The sequence below is a fragment of the Prionailurus bengalensis genome, chromosome C1, assembly GCF_016509475.1.
Source record: "Prionailurus bengalensis isolate Pbe53 chromosome C1, Fcat_Pben_1.1_paternal_pri, whole genome shotgun sequence".
Taxonomy (NCBI): Eukaryota; Metazoa; Chordata; class Mammalia; order Carnivora; family Felidae; genus Prionailurus; species Prionailurus bengalensis.
The window spans coordinates 48504836-48517493 of NC_057345.1; the positions used below are offsets into that span (position 1 = coordinate 48504836).

At 41.2% G+C, this 12658-nt stretch overlaps 1 protein-coding gene across 4 annotated transcripts in view; it reads left to right on the forward strand.

Annotated features, from left to right (window-relative positions):
• The window catches only part of FGGY (FGGY carbohydrate kinase domain containing), a 421185-nt gene that overhangs the window by 71357 nt on the left and 337170 nt on the right, over positions 1-12658 (forward strand). The gene's annotated exons all lie outside the window — the stretch shown is intronic.

A 12658-nucleotide genomic window follows, 5' to 3' on the forward strand; every position in this document is an offset into this window, starting at 1 on the left:
TGAAATCACAAAGTATGCAAGTCTGTTGTCATCCTGGCCTCAGATTTCAGGAGATACATACGGAGGGGCAGTAGGGCAGGGTGGGAGATGGGTTTTCTTACCTTGAAAATAATTTAGATAATTTATGTTCAACAAATCTGTGAGGAAGGGGATCATTCCCCGAGGACAGATAAACTATGTATATATATTGTGTGTGTGTGTGTGTGTGTGTGTATATATTATACACTATATATATATACACTATATAATATACACTATATATACACTATAATATATACACTATATATATTATATATACTATATAATATAGCGTATATATTATATTTATATTATATATATACTATATAAACTATATATATAGATAAATATATACTAAACATATATAGATAAATCTATATATGCTAAATATATATAGATAAATATATACTGAATATATATAGATATATATATACTATATATATACTAAATATATATAGATACATATATATACTATATAACTATATATAAACTATATCTATATATCTATATCTATATATTTAGGGAGAGGCAGGTGTTGAATCTTAAAGTCAGCTCCTTCAGGGAAGGCTAATCGTCCCCATTTTCTTTTTTGTTCAAAGTCAAGAGAAGCTGGGACTACGAGTGCCATTTTCTTGTGCTCTTCCTGTCTAGCTCACTTTGTATGATTTAGAACTTTTCTTATAGAGAGTTGATAAGAGTTCAGCATTAGGGGCTTCCAGAAAGGAGATAGTAGAGGACATGTTTCGCAGGCACATCATTCTTCATCCTTTGCACACCTCAGGTACTTAACCCTGTCTGGGGGAGCAGGCTCTTGGGGATTGGTGTGAACTTTACCCCCAGAAGGCACAATTGAGTCACTGTTACACTGCAGTCACCAGCGGGGATGTCAGTGTGTGGATTTTAAGATCTCATCTGGGGCATTCCTCTTTTGGTGTGACATTAATTGTCAGAAGTTATTTCTGGAAGGACCTTTCTCCAGGCTTTTTTTCCTACCTTTGTGCAGTAGTGAAAGAAGTATTTCCATCATTTTAGCCAAATGGACCTATTAGTTAAGAGTGCTAATAGTGGGGGTGTTGGAAATACCCCATTGGCCTGCAAAATTTGGGGACTCAAAAATAGAACTACACATAGAGGAGAACCTTGCTGTCCTCTTTTTCCTTGAGTGGTATTCAACCCAGGGCATTGACTTCTTCCCTGGTTCTTTCTGATGGTGCTGGATAGTCTACACTCCCATTTCCTGGTCTCTGATGCCATAGTTAAGACCCCAAGGAGAGGACTTCTTGAAGCTGACTCTGGCTCAGATTTAGATGACATGCATACCCACTGTGGAGTCACAGTGTCATTTGTGGTTCTACATTCTGCCAGACAGGAGTTGTGTGATCTTGGGCATGTCCTTTCCTTCTTTGAACCATACTCTCCTTATGTTTAACATGGGGATCAGGAGATCTATCTTGAAAACTTGTTGAGAGGATCCTGTTAAAGCAGTCTTTCCGAACTAGCCTGAGTATAGGAATCAGCTGAATCATTTTTCCAAAGCACAGTTCCCCAGGGCTTCCAGTTTTAAGCATATCTCACCTGGGATGTCTGGGAATTTATATGTTAAACAAGTGCCCCAGGTGGTTATATATGATTAGGTAATTTTGGACAACAATGCTTAACAGAATATACATGAAAGTGATAGATGACACTAAGGTGCTTCACACCTGTGAGGGATTGAAAGTATTAAAAACAGTTAAAGGACTTGGTAAATTTCAAATGGAGAACTTCTTGGCCCATCAGAATGTTCTCGGGGGCTTCTGTCCCCACCCACAACAGTCTGAAACCCTCAGGAAGCAGAAAGGTTAATGCTCAGAAATGATTTATTGGCTGTCCAGTTATCCCTGCCATTTTTTAAAAATTGACTGTGACACCCATGAATCATTCTCTTTTAATTACTACAAATTTGCAATTCTCACTTCCTCCCCCACCCTTGCCCCGTACTTATGAGTACCTTCAGGTCCAGTTTCCCTCTCCTAGAGCAGGGCCTGTGGACCTTGGGCACCAGGGATTGAGTTTCTCTTGTGAGGTGGTTGCCCGCCCCCTGGAGCCCCTGTTTCTTATATCTATCTCTCCTGTTCATTCCTCAGTCTTTCAGCTCCTCCTCCCTTCTCTGTTTCAGCCTGTGCACTATTAGGATGAATCAAGTAAGCCCTCTGAGGTCTCTCGATTGTAGAATTGGGACAGTGACAACAGTCCATGGGATTATTGTTTGGGCTGACTAAGATCACAGAAAAACTTCCAGTGCAGTGCTGAGAAATGTTTTGAAGGAATTAGCTATTTTATTTAGTTCCCTTTCTCTATCGATTTTGGCAGGAAGTCTTTGCATTAAGTGTCTGGCATAGTGGAAAGAGGGAAATCCTTGTAGTCAGGCTGACCTGGGTTCAGTGTCTCCACTGTGTACTGTCTGCAAGAACATGGAGTGAATTGTTCCCCCCAGTGAGCCTCCGGTCCTCATCCGGATGTGTCGTCTTAGGATTATTGGGGGAGTTAGAGGTACTGTGGACAACATGTGTGGTACACAGTATTTCAACACTGCATGGTTCTTTTAATGGAAAAATCCCCATCCTCTGTCCCCTCTTCTTGAATAAGGAAGATGAAGGTCTGGGTTTGAATGTGCCAATGCCAAAAAACTTTGGGGAGTGAAACATGAACTTGGCATCCTCTGGGCCAAGGAGAGGTTCAGATTTGGTGTTTATTTGGCTCTTAATGTGATTGTTCTGGGAGACTTTGGGGAAATGAGTGCCAGAAAGACCAGAGGGTATTTTTTTTTCTTTCTTTCTTTTTATTATTCTAGTGGAGTCAAGGCTAAAAAGTGATCAGATTTCACCTTGTCTTAAAGCTTTCAGACTTGTTTTTGGCAGTGACGCTGTGTAAGAAGTCCTCCCCCTCCTCCTCCTCTTCCCCTATCAGATTTTGTCCTCTCCTTTCTGCCCTCCCGCCTTTAGTTATTGTTCTCATCCCCCTAAATGTGGTAGCGACTCTTGTTTATCTGGGTCACTGAGAAAATCACCACCTGGCTTGGGATTAATTTGTAACTCAGCTCCATCATATGAATGCAAATACTGATAGCTGTTTTTGTTAGTAATAATAATGCTATCATTATCATTTTCAGGTGCCTTCTCTCTGTCTATGCTAGGCATATTAACAAATGTGAACCCCATTAGTCCTCATGACCCTTAGTTAAAGCAGATGGTGTTCGCACCAGTGTGCAGTTGAAAAACTGAAGCCAGATGCTTTAGCAATTTGCCCCATTCTAACCCATGAGTGGGTAACTATCCAGAATTTTGGTGATATGAGAAATGGGAAGTCAGAAATTTGAACAATGTAATTTTTTATAATCGGACAAAAACATATTCACATATATAAATCTTCCCTCTAAAGAGATTTGAGCCACCTGGGTGGCTCAGTTGGTTAATCATCTGACTCTTGATTTCAGCTCAGGCCATGATCTCACTCGTGAGTTGGAGCTTGGGATTCTCTCTCTCCCTCTCTCTCTCCCCCTTCCCGACTCATACTCTTTCTCTCTCTCTGTCAAAAATAAATAAACTTTAAAGAAGTCACCGTGCACAGCCCACATTTAAGGAGTAGGGAGTTATGCTTCACCTCCTTGAGGGCAGAGTATCTACAAACATTATTTTGAGTCATTCTGTGTGTGAGATGTGTCTATTTTCAGTTCACTTGTTTTTATTTCTTTGGACTGAGAGAAATTAACGGTCAGACTCTTTAAGTACAAGAGACACATTGGTAAGTTTGCCTTAGAATTTACATGTTAGAATTTATGAGACTTTTCAATGGCATATGAGAAAAGAGGGCTGATGGCTAAAATCTCAGGTTGGTTTTCCCCTTAGCTTTCTTTATGTGAAATGTTTATTTCCCTTCTCTTTCCTCTCTGCTGCAGTGTATAGTTCTGTGTAAGTTGTCCATAAATATTCTGTCTTCTAGTTTAAAGAGGTGAATTTACGATTTTGAGAAACTATATTCCCTCTTAAAATAACAATTATTTTCCTGATTTGCATGGTTCTCTGTTTTGAGTTTGTAGGAGATATTATTGTACTGTTAATTTGTCAATGGTTATTTACTGATCTGTCAAGAGAAGATTATGGTCAGATTGATTATTGATCCTGATCTGTAGTCATTTTCCGATATAATTTCAAGGGTTTCAAAAATAGTATCATTATTTAGACTTTACTGTGTGTTTTTCAATTGTAAATCTACTTTGTACAATTTACTTTTCATATATTATTCTATCTTCTATATCAATAAATACTATCTGAAAACATATTTTTGATACCTGTATTATATTCTGTCCTATGTCAGTATAATGTCTGTCAGTTTTGCCAAGTTTTGGGGATTAAAATGGTGTCTTATTTTAATTTTTGGCTGTTAAATGCAGTTAATTTTTCATATATATTTCAACCACTGGTTTTATTAATTTATGTCAGTGACAGTTATTAATTATGTCTATTAGTATTACATATGTCAGTTGCTCATATTGGATTTTGGTGTTTTCTTTTTTTTTTTTTTTTAATTTTTTTTTTCAATGTTTATTCATTTTTGGGACAGAGAGAGACAGAGCATGAACGGGGGAGGGTCAGAGAGAGAGGGAGACATAGAATCGGAAACAGGCTCCAGGCTCTGAGCCATCAGCCCAGAGCCCGACGCGGGGCTCGAACTCCTGGACCGCGAGATCGTGACCTGGCTGAAGTCGGACGCTTAACCGACTGCGCCACCCAGGCGCCCCTGGTGTTTTCTTAAATATTGGTGAGAATTCTATGTCATTGATCAAAAGCATTGAATTTTTGTTTTGGTATTTTTCCCTACATATTATTTTTGAAAAAAAAAAAACAACCAAAAATTTGAGGGAATGGTATACTGAACACCCTATCTTTACCTACATTCCTCAACATTTTGTTCCATTTGTATCTCTTGCTCTGTCTCTAATGTGTTTATTTTGCTGAGCCATTTGTAAATGAATTGTAGACATCATCTGCTTCCTCCTCAATTATGCCACGTGATCACATAAGAGACCTGACAGTCTCCTATGTAACCACACTGCCATTATTTCACTTAGGACAATTAACATTAATCTTCATTATTTGAATTCCTAACAGGTATCCCTGTTGTTAAGGGTTCAAAGAGTAACTCACTCTTGGTTGCCACTGGGGTTCTGACTCATAGAGACTACATAAAAAGCATATTAGCTAAGTGAAGAATGAAAACCTACCTCATTATTTTAGAAAATGACACTTTAACCTCTAATATGTAGAGCTTCTGGCATACTGGATGGAAAATGCAGCCCAGAAGTGCGACTGAACCAGCATCTTCATGTTCAGGTGTATGGGGGGAGGAAGACCGGATATGTCCAGCAGAGCTCAAGTAATAGAGTCAGCAAGATGGATGTAGACCCTGAATGTTCAGGTGTGCTTACCTGAAGCCAAAGCATGCTAGTTGCACCTGGGCATAGAAAGGGAAGGAGTACATTTGATGTTGTTCTATGCATGACTCATCACCTATCTTTCACACAGTCACCCTTAAAACATGGCTTACTATATTCCAGTCTGTCACCAATCAGATGAGCCCTTGCCCCTTTGGGGGAAATTAAGTAAAGGGGATGAGGTGCAAAATCAGCCGTGGTTCTTCTGGTGCTGCTCTGAGTGGAGCCAGCAGGCTGGGTGGCAGCCGCCTCCTCCCTGGGGGCTGAGACAGCAGCTTGGTGGGAAGAAGGGAGAAACTTCCGCTATTGTATCTGCCTCTGGTAACATACCTGCAGTCCACATCCTTTCCGTAGTACTTCACTTCCTGATTGCCTTTTGCAGTTGCATATATAAGACTTGATTTTTAAAAAAATAAACCAACAAACAGCTTTGCTGAGATGTAATTCACACGTTATGTAAGTCACTAAAAACAGGTCAGTGCTTTTGATAGATTACATTATTAATTTTTGTGAATTGTAGTAAAGAATATATATAGCAGAAAACTTACCATTTTAACCATTTTGAAGAGTACAGTTCACTAGCGATAATTACATTCATGGTATTGAAGAACCATTACCACTGTTCATTTTCAAAACTTACCCATCTCCCCAAACAGAAAACTCCATAGCCTTTAAACCATAACTCTCCATATCTCCCTTCCCCCAGCTCCTGGTTACTCTAATCTGCTTTCTGTCTCTATGAATTTGTTTATTCTAGATACCTCATGTAAGTAGGGTCATATAGCATTTGTTCTTTTGTGGCTGGCTTATTTTACTTAGCATTATGTTTTCAAGATTCATCCATGTTGGGGCACCTGAGTGGCTCAGTCGGTTAACTGTCTGACTCTTCATCTTGGCTCAGGTCCTGATGTCACGGTTTATGAGATTGAGCCCTGTGTCAGGCTCTGTGCTGACAGTGAGGAGCCCACTTGGGATTCTTTCTCTCCCTCTCCCTCTCTGCCCCTCCCCTGATAACTCATGTGTGTGTGCTTTCTCTCTCAATATAAATAAACTTAAAAAAAAAAAAGATGCATCCATCTTTTAGCATGTGTCATAATTTCCTTTTTATGGCTAAATGATACTGCATTGTAGGCATATACTGCATTTTGCTTTTCCCTTCATCTTTTGATGGACCCAAGATGAGCAGTTGGGTTGTTTCTTCCTTTTGGCTATTGTGAATAATGCAATCAACATTGAAGTATGAGTATCCGTTTGAGTCTCTGCATTCATTTCTTGTGGGAATATACCTAGGAGTAAAATTGCTGGGTCAGATGGTTATTCTGCATGTAGCTTTCTGAGGAACTGCCAGATTTCTCCATTTTCCATTCCACCAGTAATGTATGAGGATGCTCATTTTTCTACCTCTTCACCAACACTTCATTTCCTTCTTACTTTCTTTTTTTTTTATTATAGCTGTCCTTATAACTATAGACTCTCGTTGTGATTTAACACTTGATTTTTTTTTAATGTTAGAAATCTGAATGAAAGTAAAATTGATTGAACCTAGATCATGGTAGAGGTAACATTTTTTGACCAGACCTTGGTTGAAACTGGATGAGGATTCTCTAGAAGTATCATAAAATTAAAGAGTTCTGGGGAAAAAAAGATCACACTTGTTCTTGACGTGATGAATGCTAAGGCTCTTTGACTAGCATTGTTTTAGTGTTGTATTGAAGGATGAGTTCCAGAACAATGTTTCTAGGTTCTAGGAAGAACAATTCCATCATCCTGTCACATCAACTGCTCTTTTCTTTTCTTTTCTTTTCTTTTCTTTTCTTTTCTTTTCTTTTCTTTTCTCCTTTAGTGTATCTAATAGGGCTGAGAAATGGCCTGTAAGTATTAGCTTTACTTTATCCTTATTTTTGGGAAAGAAGAGTGTTTTCACTTTCTACAGAAAAAATATGGTATTTATCTCTTCACGGATAAATAATAGAAATAATAGAAAATTCACACACACACACACACACACACACACACACACACACACACAAAACAGTTGCTTAAATGCATAAGGGGTTCATTCTCTTCTGTAAATAAATGGAGACATATGGAGTCTTAGGCTACTGTGTCAGCCTGTGAAGTCATCAAAGACACTAGCTCTTTTGATATTTTTAATTCACTTTCATTAGCCCTGATTTCCATTCTCAAGGTCACCCCATGGTCCAAGTTGGCTGCTGGAGTCTCTGTTGTCCAGTCTACATTCCTTCTATCAGGAAGAAGGAAGACAGGGCTGTGTAAAAAGAACGTGCCACATACCTGAGTTAGCCTTCTTTAAACAACATTTGTAGAAGATCTACATAATACTTCTGTTTGTATATCATTGGCCAGCCCTCAGGATTATGGTCATGCCTAGCAGAATGGAGCCTGGATGGACTAGGCTTGGAGCTGGACACATTGCTACCTGAATGACATTGGGTTTCTCTTACTACTAAAGCAAAAAGGGGGAATTAATATTGGGCAGGTAAAAAGATAATCACAGAATTGTAGTTTCTCAGTAAATTACATTACCTATATCCCAGATACCAATTTATAATCCATCTATGATAGTGATCAGGAGGAGGGGGAGGATGGTAGTAGTCATGGGGGAGGTGATATGTGGTTTGAAGCAACTGTGGCTCATAGTTTCCTTCATTCAGTCATTCATTTATTCCTTGCATATATATTAATAGAGCTCCTAAGAAAATACGATCTGTCTAAGCTAGCACCGGGTAGGTACATATTTGTTTGAACTATTCAAATACACGTAAAGCCTGGGGCCACAGAATTCTTAACCCGAAGCTTTGCTCTCTCATTCATCAGCTGGGTGAATTTGGGCAAGCCAATTAATCCCTCTCAATCCCAGTTTCCTCTTAGGGTTGAAGGAGGACAAAAAGTACCTCGATTTTCTTCATGGAGAAAGGGAAACAGCATGAGGAAAACCTCTAGCCGGTACTTGCCACACAGAAGGGCACAAAAAGTGCTACTTCCATTTTCTTTTTCTTCAGTTCTTGTTATTTTTATTTTAAAATTTTAAGGTGGACCTAAATTCTTTTTAAATAGCTTATGCATGGGGTGGGGAGGATGGGCCATGTAGCAACCAGATAACCTGTTTGACAGCCTGTCTGCCCCGTTTGGGGGTTTTGTCTTGGCTTCCTGTGATGTGATCAAAAGGTTTAGCATGTCGTGGAGTGTGACGGTCAGCAAAGGTCTCAGCTATTCTGGGCAGAAAGAAATGGGTAGTTGTTGAGAGACCGTAGGCAGGTCAGTATCTAGAGGCCAAAAGTCCAGGTAGGCAGGAGAGAATGGAATATTCTGGGTCCGTCAGGGGGCAGGAGAAGGCCTTTCATTTGTGCTTATCAGAGGTGCCAGAGTCGGGACACAGATCCTCCATGAGTGGGAGTCCTACGGATGCCCTTCGCTGATGCTTTACTCTGGGATCGCTGACTATCTTTCGCTCTTTATCTGGTAGGTTGAGACTGTGCCGAAGAATGAGTTTCTTCCTTCACTTTTTACCAATAAAGCAAATGTGGCAGAAAAGGTTAAGAATGTGCACATTTGTCCTTTGGAAAAAAGGAGGTAAAAATGTGTGACCTTGGGTGGATGGGGTGTCTAGGTGGGTCAGGTTAGGCGTCCAGCTCTTGATTTCAGCTCAGGTCTTGATGTCACGTTTCATGAGATCGAGCCCCAAGTCACGCTCTGTGCTGACAGCATGAAGCCTGCTTGGGATTCTCTTTTCCTCTCTGCCCCTCCTCTTCTCTCTCTCTCTCTCTCTCTCTCTCTCTCTCTCTCTCTCTCTCTCTTAAAATAAACATTGAAAAAATCAAAACTTACAAAAAAATATATGACCTCAGGTGGTTATGCTGTCTGTACACCCTTCGTTAAGAACTGCTGGTCTCAATTTGTTCAGTGTCTATGAACTTTTTTTTCAGCTGTCTGCTGCGTACATCTAGACATGAATTTTGTATGCCTGAAAGATGATAGCCAGTATGACTGTGATTTTCCAAGCGAGCAGCAATATAGCATTTCCTTTACCTAACGCTCTTCACTAAGACCTTGCATCACTTTGAGAATATAATCCCCTCTGCTCTTTCTGGTGTGGTGAAGTAGAAGGACCTCTGAATATGATTCCTATTTGCAAAGAGTGCGATGGTCTGTTCTGTGCTGGAAATGGCTTGAAACTATGAAAGTGTTAAACAGAGATCTCATTTTCCAGGTGACATGACTGAATCCCAGCGGGGTCTCACTCTGCGGGGGTGAAACCAGTGGCTGCAGTAGTGGTTAGGTTTTGAAGGGACATCCCCATATTACACCTTGTTTTGGGGTCCTTGCTCTGACCTGAGAAGGCGTCTCAGAATGGACAGGGCACTGTGGTCTTTGTGGACTCTGACGTTTGTTTCCTATGTAGGGTGTCTGCCTCGGTTGGACTGCTCTTCTGTGAGCTCTGTTATTGAGTATATTGGACCTCTGTGATTCTGCGGACCTGGTTTCAGCCACTGATGAAAGGAGTAAGATTCATTCCTGGATCTCATGCTACTGTAAAGGCTTGCCAGTGTTCAGGACCTACATCATAAGATGCACATGGTGGCATGGTTGGAAGGCTAGTGCCTGGTGGAACCAGGTGACCTTGGACCTCCTGGCACTCCATTTCTTCATCCGTAAAATTGGTGGTTGGATTAGGTGATCCCTTTAGCCCTCCTGGGACTAAAGTTCTCAGTCTGTGAGAGGTAATGGTGTTGACCAAAGTCTCTCTTTGGATTCTTTCTTAAAACTCATTCTTTTGTAAAGAGTACCGTTAAACTCTACCATTAAAATTCAACCCTTTGGGCTGGAATTTGGTGTCAAAATGCTGTATCTTTTTCTTCGCTTCTTCACCTTTCTTTAGTTTCTTTTTTATGTTTAATGGGTTTTTTTCTTGTTTTCTTCATTTTCCTTTCTTCCTCTCTCTGAATTATTGTCAAGGGCCTTTGAAGAGAATTCTTAAATGTTATTAAGAAATTGCAGTCAGGGAGCCCTTTGTTCCCAAGCCATTTAGAAGATTGCTTTTCCTTTTGTTAAATACAAAAAATTGTCAACCTGTGTCTTTAAAATGTGCCAAAAACCGCATTCACCAATAAAAAGTGTCAGCTCTCATTATTGCCCAGATATTATTCTTTTCAAAAGCTGAGCGCTCTCCCCAGGCTTTCTAAACAACCTTCGGCTCATTCATCTTCCTGGTTTCGTTACATTTTGAACTTCTCTGGGTCTATATAGGGTGGCAGCCTGTCTTTTAAAAATTAATGGGTTCCAAATGCCATTCAGACCTATTTCCGCCTCAACCTCTCGCTCCCTCTCCAGCCCTGCCTGTTAGGAGTCTTATATTCTGTGTAAATATTGAGCTGGAGATAGTTCCTAAAGAGGTGTTTGGACTTTTAATTAACACTGACAGCCTGTGTGCTTGGGATTTTGCTCTGCCGTCTCCATGGAAAAGTCAGGCAGGTCAGTGTGGAGAGGGGAGGGAGCCTCCACAGTGGCTATGTTCCTGGCGGCTGGCCCCAGAGACACTGAACTCTGAGCCAACCATGAAGTCATTTTGAATTTAAGGAGTCTTGCTAATCCAAGGCAATGTGTCTTAATTTGACAAAGTAAAGGCTGCCCGATAAGCAACCTTAACTACAAGTTCTGTGAAACTGGGGGTGTTTGTAAGTTTAGATTGTGCTAGAGAAATGTGGTGATGTGGAAGAATGGGCTCATTTTCTTCTGTTTACTCCTTTTCCCACCCCATCCCCCCTCTCCTCTCCTCTCTCTCTCTCTCTCTCTCTCTCTCTCTCTCACTTACTTTGGCCCAATTCAGCCCTGCAGTCTGGCCTCTGCAGTGGCTTGATGTGAAATTTGAGAAACATATGTAGTTTTCTATTTCAGGAAAATGATCTCAGGGATTGAATGTGTTTTTTTGTTGGCTGTTAAGCTCTGATCTTGCCCAGTGTGGTTTTTTGATGATGGGAAAGAGGCTTCGAAGTGCTTTTTATCAGAATTTCATGTAATAAACCTTAAGGCTTGGTTTCTTTAGTTCCTCCCCCAACCCCCTCCCCAGCCCACGACACAATGTCATCTATTCTGTCAGAAGTGGGAAGAAGTGCACATTGTTCATATTACAATCAATTCATTGCTGCTGGCACACATACACAAAAAATGGCCACTGTGTCTGTCTTTCACAAAAGCTATTTTAAATGTAGTTCAGTGGAGGACCAGGGGTCTGCATACTGTTGCTCATAAAGGAACAGAGATCCATGGGGGAGAAGTCTGCCTTTGGCCTTGGAAGGGCCAGTATTCTTTGTTCTAGAGGTGAGTGCCAACAATGGGCCCAGTGCCCTGTAAGCCAAACTACATCGATCCCGCCATGCAAAGGATGTACAGGCCAGCATCGCTGGGGCCTGTCGGGAGAAGGTCCAAGTGGAATCAGACGAGCGGGCTGGGATGAGGCTGGCGTGGGCACCGGCTGAGAGGTGGGAGGTGAACTCGGTATTTTCAGTCAGGTCCAGCCTTCCTTGTATCCAAAGCATGGCTCCAGCCCTTGCAAGCATCTCATTCATGGTGGAGAAAGGCTCCACGACTGTGGTTCTCCACTAGACGTGAGTTTCCTGCAGACTGTAGTGTGTATTTTCATCTTTGCATCCACGGAGTGCTTGCTGAGTTAACAAGACAATGATGTGCTTCCATGGAGGTCTCCATGGGATGTGCTGGGGATACACAGAGGGGATCCACCTACTCACCCTCAGACCTGAGGTGGGGTAGGGAGGATGAAGCAGAAGGAAGCACAGGAAAGGCATATCCAGAGGAAGAGGGGCTGATGTTCCTGGCAGTGTGCTATTCGACCCTTACTCGGTATCATTTTTACAGATGAGGAAAGTGAGATCTGGCGAGGTCAGACCATACACTCAAGCTCACACAGCTGCTGAGTTGCAGAGAAAATCCGAATCTAGATCTCTGTGGCTCCGAAGGTGTAGTTCTTGCTGTGGCCCATCTTCTCAGCAGGGGAGAAAGGATAAAAGCCCTAGTTCCTCTCACACTGAACTTGGCTCTACCTTCTTTTTGTCTTATGGCTGAACTGACCGCTTCCTTTGGTTCTCAAGATCTGGCATTTGTTGCAGTAGGTTGGAAAAGTTGAAGAGA